This window comes from Oncorhynchus clarkii, chromosome 18 (genome assembly GCF_045791955.1).
Source record: "Oncorhynchus clarkii lewisi isolate Uvic-CL-2024 chromosome 18, UVic_Ocla_1.0, whole genome shotgun sequence".
Taxonomy (NCBI): Eukaryota; Metazoa; Chordata; class Actinopteri; order Salmoniformes; family Salmonidae; genus Oncorhynchus; species Oncorhynchus clarkii.
In genome coordinates, this window is record NC_092164.1 from 14,640,873 (window position 1) to 14,651,185 (window position 10,313).

Genomic DNA, 10,313 nt, shown 5'->3' on the forward strand with positions numbered 1-10,313 from the left:
TACCTTCAGCTAAACCACAGGAGTGCTATTTACTCTGACCTACCTTCAGTTAAACCACAGGAGTGTTATTTACTCTGACCTACTTTCAGTTAAACCACAGGAGTGTTATTTACTCTGACCAACCTTCAGTTAAACCACAGGAGTGTTATTTACTCTGACCTACTTTCAGTTAAACCACAGGAGTGTTACTTACTCTGACCCACCTTCAGTTGAACCACAGGAGTGTTATTTACTCTGACCTACCTTCAGCTAAACCACAGGAGTGTTATTTACTCTGACCTACCTTCAGTTAAACCACAGGAGTGTTACTTACTCTGACCTACCTTCAGTTAAACCACAGGAGTGTTACTTACTCTGACCTACTTTCAGCTAAACCACAGGAGTGTTATTTACTCTGACCTACCTTCAGTTAAAAGACATGAATGTTATTTACTCTGACCTACTTTCAGTTAAACCACAGGAGTGTTATTTACTCTGACCTACTTTCAGTTAAACCACAGGAGTGTTATTTACTCTGACCTACTTTCAGTTAAACCACAGGAGTGTTATTTACTCTGGCCTACTTTCAGTTAAACCACAGGAGTGTTATTTACTCTGACCTACTTTCAGTTAAACCACAGGAGTGTTATTTACTCTGACCTACTTTCAGTTAAACCACAGGAGTGTTACTTACTCTGACCTACCTTCAGTTAAACCACAGGAGTGTTATTTACTCTGACCTACTTTCAGCTAAACCACAGGAGTGTTACTTACTCTGACCTACCTTCAGCTAAACCACAGGAGTGTTACTTACTCTGACCTACCTTCAGTTAAACCACAGGAGTGTTATTTACTCTGACCTACTTTCAGCTAAACCACAGGAGTGTTACTTACTCTGACCTACTTTCAGCTAAACCACAGGAGTGTTACTTACTCTGACGTACCTTCAGCTAAACCACAGGAGTGTTATTTACTCTGACCTACCTTCAGTTAAACCACAGGAGTGTTACTTACTCTGACCTACTTTCAGCTAAACCACAGGAGTGTTATTTACTCTGACCTACCTTCAGCTAAACCACAGGAGTGCTATTTACTCTGACCTACCTTCAGTTAAACCACAGGAGTGTTATTTACTCTGACCTACTTTCAGTTAAACCACAGGAGTGTTATTTACTCTGACCAACCTTCAGTTAAACCACAGGAGTGTTATTTACTCTGACCTACTTTCAGTTAAACCACAGGAGTGTTACTTACTCTGACCCACCTTCAGTTGAACCACAGGAGTGTTATTTACTCTGACCTACCTTCAGCTAAACCACAGGAGTGTTATTTACTCTGACCTACCTTCAGTTAAACCACAGGAGTGTTACTTACTCTGACCTACCTTCAGTTAAACCACAGGAGTGTTACTTACTCTGACCTACTTTCAGCTAAACCACAGGAGTGTTATTTACTCTGACCTACCTTCAGTTAAAAGACATGAATGTTATTTACTCTGACCTACTTTCAGTTAAACCACAGGAGTGTTATTTACTCTGACCTACTTTCAGTTAAACCACAGGAGTGTTATTTACTCTGACCTACTTTCAGTTAAACCACAGGAGTGTTATTTACTCTGGCCTACTTTCAGTTAAACCACAGGAGTGTTATTTACTCTGACCTACTTTCAGTTAAACCACAGGAGTGTTATTTACTCTGACCTACTTTCAGTTAAACCACAGGAGTGTTATTTATTCTGACCTACTTTCAGTTAAACCACAGGAGTGTTACTTACTCTGACCCACCTTCAGTTAAACCACAGGAGTGTTATTTACTCTGACATACTTTCAGTTAAACCACAGGAGTGTTATTTACTCTGACCTACCTTCAGTTAAACCACAGGAGTGTTATTTACTCTGACCTACCTTCAGTTAAACCACAGGAGTGTTACTTACTCTGACCTACCTTCAGCTAAACCACAGGAGTGTTACTTACTCTGACCTACCTTCAGCTAAACCACAGGAGTGTTACTTACTCTGACCTACTTTCAGCTAAACCACAGGAGTGTTATTTACTCTGACCTACCTTCAGCTAAACCACAGTAGTGTTACTTACTCTGACCTACCTTCAGCTAAACCACAGGAGTGTTATTTACTCTGACCTACCTTCAGCTAAACCACAGGAGTGTTATTTACTCTGACCTACCTTCAGAGTAAGGCATGTTTTCTTCTTTTGGCTCTATACTCCAAAAGTTTAGATTTGAAATCAAACGTTGACTATGAGGTTATAAATCTTCTTTGGGATAGGCGTGCCGCTAGCGCCCCACCTCGACAACATCCGGTGAAATTGCAGAGCGCGAAATTCAAGAGTGTTATTTACTCTGACCTACCTTCAGTTAAACCACAGGAGTGTTACTTACTCTGACCTACCTTCAGTTAAACCACAGGAGTGTTACTTACTCTGACCTACTTTCAGCTAAACCACAGGAGTGTTATTTACTCTGACCTACCTTCAGTTAAAAGACAGGAATGTTATTTACTCTGACCTACCTTCAGCTAAACCACAGGAGTGTTACTTACTCTGACCTACCTTCAGCTAAACCACAGGAGTGTTACTTACTCTGACCTACCTTCAGCTAAACCACAGGAGTGTTACTTACTCTGACCTACTTTCAGCTAAACCACAGGAGTGTTATTTACTCTGACCTACCTTCAGCTAAACCACAGTAGTGTTACTTACTCTGACCTACCTTCAGCTAAACCACAGGAGTGTTATTTACTCTGACCTACCTTCAGCTAAACCACAGGAGTGTTATTTACTCTGACCTACCTTCAGAGTAAGGCATGTTTTCTTCTTTTGGCTCTATACTCCAAAAGTTTAGATTTGAAATCAAACGTTGACTATGAGGTTATAAATCTTCTTTGGGATAGGCGTGCCGCTAGCGCCCCACCTCGACAACATCCGGTGAAATTGCAGAGCGCGAAATTCAAAATACAACATTTGTAATATTAAACATTCATGAAAATACAAGTGTCTTACATCGTTTAAAAGCTTAACTTCTTGTTAATCCAGCCGCTTTGTCAGATTTCAAAAATACTTTACTGTGAAAGCACACCATGCGATTATCTGAGGACAGCGCCCGCATACAAAAGCATTAAACATTTTCCAAACAAGCAGAAGCGTCACGAAAGTCAGAAATAGCGATAAAATAAATCACTTACCTTTGAAGATCTTCCTCTGTTTGCAATCACAAGGGTCCCAGCTACATAACAAATGGTCCCTTTGTTTAATAAAGTCCTTCTTTAAATCCCCAAAAAGTCTGTTTAGTTGGCGCGCTAAAGCATTAAACTCTTTCTAAAGACTGTTGACAACTACTGGAAGCCCTGGGAACTGCAATCTGGGAGGTATTCCATTGATATTCCCATAGACAGCCATTTGAATGAGTGGTGAGCTCATTAACAATAAATTCTGGATGGATACCCCCGGGTTTTCACCTGCCATATCAGTTCTGTTATACTCACAGACATTATTTTAAAAGTGTTGGAAACTGTGTTTTCTATCCAATACTACCAATTACATGCATATCCTAGCTTTTGGGCCTGAGTAACAGGCAGTTTATTTTGGGCACCTCAGTCATCCAAACTTCCGAATACTGCTCCCTATCCCTAAGAAGTTTTTAAAGTGTAGACTGTCAGCTTTAATTTGAGGGGATTTTTGTCCAAATCAGATGAATCCACTTTTTGTACAGAGTCCCCCAATTTTAGGGGAGCAAAAGTATTGGGACAAATTCACTTATATATGTATTAAAGTAGTAAAAAAGTATTTGGCCCTGTATTCTGTCATTTTGGAGTAATTTTATTGTAAATAAGAATATAAAATGTTTCTAAAGACTACCATGATTACAGATAATCCTGAATGGATCGTCAATAATGATGAGTGAAAAAGTTACAGATGCACAAATTTCATACCACCAAGACGTGCTAACCTCTCACCATTAAATCATAACAGGGGAGGTTAGCATTTTTAGGGGGGAGGGGTATGATATTTGTACATCTGTAACTTTCTCACTCACCTAAATGACAAACTGACCTCGTTTGACCATTGATTATGTCTGCACCGCATGATTGAGCATTCATTTCATGTAAAGTTGACCTGTTCTTCACATGAGCTTTGACATCTAAACGTTCAATGTTTTTGTCATCTGTATGGATGGAGTCTCTATATGCAGCAGGAGAATACTGTATGGACCACAGTATCTGCCTCAGACAATGCTGTAAGCTACATCTGAGAATATGGACCACAGTATCTGCCTCAGACAGTGCTGTAAGCTACATCTGAGAATATGGACCACAGTATCTGCCTCAGACAATGCTGTAAGCTACATCTGAGAATATGGACCATAGTATCTGCCTCAGACAATGCTGTAAGCTACATCTGAGAATATGGACACAGTATCTGCCTCAGACAGTGCTGTAAGCTACATCTGAGAATATGGACCACAGTATCTGCCTCAGACAATGCTGTAAGCTACATCTGAGAATATGGACCACAGTATCTGCCTCAGACAGTGCTGTAAGCTACATCTGAGAATATGGACCACAGTATCTGCCTCAGACAATGCTGTAAGCTACATCTGAGAATATGGACCATAGTATCTGCCTCAGACAATGCTGTAAGCTACATCTGAGAATATGGACACAGTATCTGCCTCAGACAGTGCTGTAAGCTACATCTGAGAATATGGACCACAGTATCTGCCTCAGACAATGCTGTAAGCTACATCTGAGAATATGGACCACAGTATCTGCCTCAGACAGTGCTGTAAGCTACATCTGAGAATATGGACCACAGTATCTGCCTCAGACAATGCTGTAAGCTACATCTGAGAATATGGACCACAGTATCTGCCTCAGACAATGCTGTAAGCTACATCTGAGAATATGGACCACAGTATCTGCCTCAGACAATGCTGTAAGCTACATCTGAGAATATGGACCACAGTATCTGCCTCAGACAATGCTGTAAACTACATCTGAGAATATGGACACAGTATCTGCCTCAGACAGTGCTGTAAGCTACATCTGAGAATATGGACCACAGTATCTGCCTCAGACAGTGCTGTAAGCTACATCTGAGAATATGGACCACAGTATCTGCCTCAGACAGTGCTGTAAGCTACATCTGAGAATATGGACCACAGTATCTGTCTCAGACAATGCAGTAAGCTACATCTGAGAATATGGACCACAGTATCTGCCTCAGACAATGCTGTAAGCTACATCTGAGAATATGTGAATAAAGGCTTGAATAAAAGGAGGGCAGGATATGGATGTGTGACATTGGTACTTGAGTTTTATCAGTCTCTGGAGAATCATTCTGTTTGAGAGAGAGAGAAAGCAAGAGAGTGAGAGAGAGAGAAGAAATAGGGAGAAAAATAAAGAAAAAGTGAGAGAGATTGGGAGAGAGTGAGAGAGAATTACAGGGGGGACATGGATCGGTCGATCTCAGAGGCTCTGGTTTCCATGGTAACGGCTATTGGGGTGTTTGGTTAAGGGTGTTAGGATGTTGTTCATACAGGGAAGCATGGAGACGTGGTTATTTTACCATAGAAGGACAGGAACAAGGGGATAAAATGCAGACCTTTTCCCATAGACATTTTTTATACAGTGCATTCGGAAAGTATTCAGACCCCTTCACTTTTCCACATTTTGTTACGTTACAGCCTTATTCTAAAATTGATTAAATACAAATTATTCCTCATCAATCTACACACAATACCTCATAATGACAAAGTGAAAACAGGTTTTTAGAAATAAAATGAAAACAGAAATACCTTATTTACATAAGTATTCAGACCCTTTGCTATGAGACTCGAAATTGTGCTCAGCTGCATCCTGTTTCCATTGATCATCATTGAGATGTTTCTACAACTTGTTTGGAGTCCACCTCTGGTAAATTCAATTGATTGGACATAATTTGGAATTGCACACAACAGTCTATATAAGGTCCCACAGTTGACAGTGCATGTCAGAACTAAAACCAAGCCATGAGGTCAAAGGAATTGACCTTAGAGCTTCGAGACAGGATTGTGTCGAGTCACAGATCTGGGGAAGGGTAGCAAAACATTTCTGCAGCATTGCAGGTCCCCAAGAACACAGTGGCCTCCATCATTCTTAAATGGAAGAAGTTTGGAACCACCAAGACTCTTCCTAGAGCTGGCCACCCGGCCAAAGTGAGCAATCGGGGGAGAAGGGCCTTGGTCAAGGGGGTGACCAAGAACCCGATGGTCACTCTGACAGAGCTCCAGAGTTCCTCTGTGGAGATGGGAGAATCTTCCAGAAGGACAATCATCTCTGCATTACAACACCAATCAGGCCTTTATGGTAGAGTGGCCAGATGGAATCCACTCCTCAGTAAAAGGCACATGACAGCCCGCTTGGAGTTTGCCAATGGGCACCTAAAGGACCTTCAGACCATGAGAAACAAGATTTTCCGGTCTGATGAAACCAAGATTGAACTCTTTGGCCCGAAGAGGAAACCTGGCACCATCCCTACGGTAAAGCATGGTGGTGGCAGCATCATGCTGTGGGGGATGTTTTTCAGCGGTAGGGACTGGGAGACTAGTCAGGATTGAGAGAAAGATGAACGGAGCAAAGTGCATAGAGATCCTTGATGAAAACCTGCTCCAGAGTGCTTAGGACCTCAGACTGGGGCGAAGGTTCACCTTCCAACAGGAAAACAACCCTAAGCACACAGCCAAGACAACACAAGAGTGGCTTCGGGACAAGTCTCAAAATGGCCAGAGCCCGGACTTGAACCTCTCTGGAGAGACCTGAAAATAGCTGTGCAGTGACACTCCCCATTCAACCTAACAGAGCATGACAGGATCTGCAGAGGAGAATGGGAGAAACTCCCCCAATACAGGTGTGCCAAGCTTGTAGCGTCATACCCAAGAAGACTCAAGGCTGTAATCGCTGCCAAAGGTGTTTCAACAAAGTACTGAGTAAAGGGTCTGAATGCAAACATTTCTGAAAATCTGTTTTTGCTTTGTCATTATGGGGTATTGTGTGTAGATTGATAAGGGGGAATAAACAATTTCATCCATTCTAGAATATCTATAGATAATATTCTATAGAATCTCCCTCACTAGCTTTAAGAACCAACTGTCGGAGCAGCTCACAGATTACTGCACCTGTACATAGCCCACCTATAATTTAGCCCAAACAACTACCTCTTTCCCTACTGTATTTAATTGATTTATTTATTTTGCTCCTTTGCACCCCATTATTTTTATTTCTACTTTGCACATTCTCCCATTGCAAATCTACCATTCCAGTGTTTTACTTGCTATATTGTATTTACTCTGCCACCATGGCCTTTTTTTGCCTTTACCTCCCTTATCTCACCTCATTTGCTCACATCGTATATAGACTTGTTTATACTGTATTATTGACTGTATGTTTGTTTTACTCCATGTGTAACTCTGTGTCGTTGTATGTGTCGAACTGCTTTGCTTTATCTTGGCCAGGTCGCAATGGTAAATGAGAACTTGTTCTCAACTTGCCTACCTGGTTAAATAAAGGTGAAATACATTTTTAAAAATAAGGCTGTAACGTAACAAAATGTGGGAAAAGGGAAGGGGTCTGAATCCTTGTATATGAACATATGTACTTGAGGGCATTTGTGTAGGTGGCTGCGTGTGGGTGGATGTACGTATGTAACAGTACTCTTCTTGCGTTGTGTACAATCAGTCATCCACACAAACTCCAACTTGTAGCACCAGTCATGGAGCTTTATTCTGATCGAAACAGCACAAAATTGCAATCCGTCATGCAATCCACGGCTCACCATCCAACTCTGCACTCACGCACTGTACAAAATATACGAACCCCCCCCCACCAGACACAGTAAGTTGCTAGCTAGTATTAGCTGGAATTCTCTACAACAAAATGCACAACAAATATGCTACATCTTATGTGGGGTGTTCTAATAACATTTACAAACATATTGATATACATTGTACATTTAAATCATCACTTGGGAGTATAAAAATCACTTTTGACGTACAGTGCTTTGCAACCAACAACTTACCGCTGGTTTGGTGCTTGTTCACTGGGACGATTCTAACTGAAACATCCTCCCTCGTAAGCGAGCTACGCAAACCAGCCAATAGCATGCCATGTTGAGTAGGTGAAGGCAAGACAAAACTAAAACCAAAAACCCATTGGCTTAACAATAAAGTGTCAAGGGGAATCACCAATATAACCCTGTTACACATATAATATATATCTTACTCTTTCTCCTAAAGCAGTGATATTGATGGATTTGAGCCAAGTATGTTGGTTGGGTCAATAGTAACCATACACAGACTCAGACACACACACACACACTGGGCTATTTACATCCATCCCTGAGGCACTGAAGCCTCTGATATTAAAAGAGCAGGTCAAAGGTGAAAAAACAACCTCCAACCTCTCCAGGTGAACAGTAATCCAGATGTTTCTGACACTGATGTTCATAACCTTTTTGGATTTATGTTCACAGGAAAGATGCTCTCACACACACTCCCAAACACACACATGCTCACACACACCCTCACGCTCACACACACGCTCACACAAACACACGGCCTTGTACTTGCTTGTTTGTGTTCCATTATTAATGTGCCTGGCTTAGATCTCTCATAGCTCAATGAGTAACAGTGGGAGAGATGAGGCTGTTGATGCTGTGTGTTATCTTAGTTAGTAATGTTGTTAGCTGTGTGAGACAACATGCTAGCTTTCATTAGCCACAGTGTATTAGCTGTGCTATATTGACATGGATGTGTCGTTGGTTGGCGTTAACTGAGGTAGAAGACTGCTCGCTAACTAGCGATGTTAGTTACAGTAGTCAGAAGCTTCTGGCAGAGAGGATAGGGATGGAAAAATAGAGGAGACGAGTGAAGAGGTACGAAGAAGAGAGGAGAGGGGGAGAGAAAGAGTGAGAGAGAGAGAGAGAGAGAGACAGAGGAGGAGAGTTGATTGTGCTCTCTACTCGTCCCCAACATCTGTCGTCCCTCCTCTCTTATCTCCGTGGAAACACCAAAACCTGCCTCCTCCCTGTGAGGATCCTTTCATCTCTATCACCAGGTGTCTCTCCTACACACTCTTCTTCCTAATATACACACTCATCTTCTTCTTCTTCTTCTTCTATTCTTACAGATGAGAAGGAACAGTGTAGGTGTTCTGGGACCCAGAGGATTTGAACCCCAGACTGTCATCCCATTGAGCCAATGGCTCAGGGAGCCAACACAAGTGTTTATATCTCAGGTTAGGCTACCCATAGTTCACCCAACCACTCCTTGTTCCTGTCATACTACCCCTGTCAGACTGCTGGTTTTCAGTCGGTTAGGAAAAGGTTAGTTGCCTCCCTGCTTGTAACCAACACCTCACACATTCAATTCACATGGTGCCTGCAAGGATGTTCAATTCACATGGTGCCTGCAAGGATGTTCAATTCACATGGTGCCTGCAAGGATGTTCAATTCACATGATGCCTGCAAGGATGTTCAATTCACATGGTGCCTGCAAGAATGTTCAATTCACATGCTGCCTGCAAGGATGTTCAATTCACATGGTGCCTGCAAGGATGTTCAATTCACATGGCGCCTGCAAGAATGTTCAATTCACATGGCGCCTGCAAGAATGTTCAATTCACATGGTGCCTGCAAGAATGAATGCTCAGTGAGTCGCTGGATTAGCACATCCATATGATGCAGAGATGAGTGGACCTGTGCAGTGCCTGTTGTGTGTGGTCTGTATGTGTGTGGGTAGGGTGTTTCAGTGATGGAATGGGACCTAAGGGATGTGGTGTTGTTGGTTACTATGGGTACCACATAGACATGGAGAGTTAAGACGGGGGGGGGGGGTGGAACAGCAGAACAACATGTGCATGTTTGAGCTTTAAAACAAAGACAGTAAAGTAAGAGACTCGTAACCTATTCTCCCCACAACAGAAACAGTGGGCCTGAGGGTTTATAGTGAAATGACCTGTGTGTGTGTGTGTGTGTGTGTGTGTGTGTGTGCGTGCGTGCGTGCGTGCGTGTGTGTGTGTCTACACATGACAAACAGTGGGCCAGGGGGTACAGTATATGAGGGCATTGGAAGACCATGATGGCGAGGGAGACTAAATGGCAACGCTAGACTGATGAGCATGGAAGCATTTCATTGTAAGGTCTACCTCCACCTGTTGTATTCAGCGCTCGTGACAAATACATTTTGATTTGAGAAGGAGAACCCTAGGGACAGGCAGCAGGAGCATGGAGATGAGAGAGAGGGAGAGAGAAAAATATGGGGGAGAGAGGAGAAGTGTCTGCA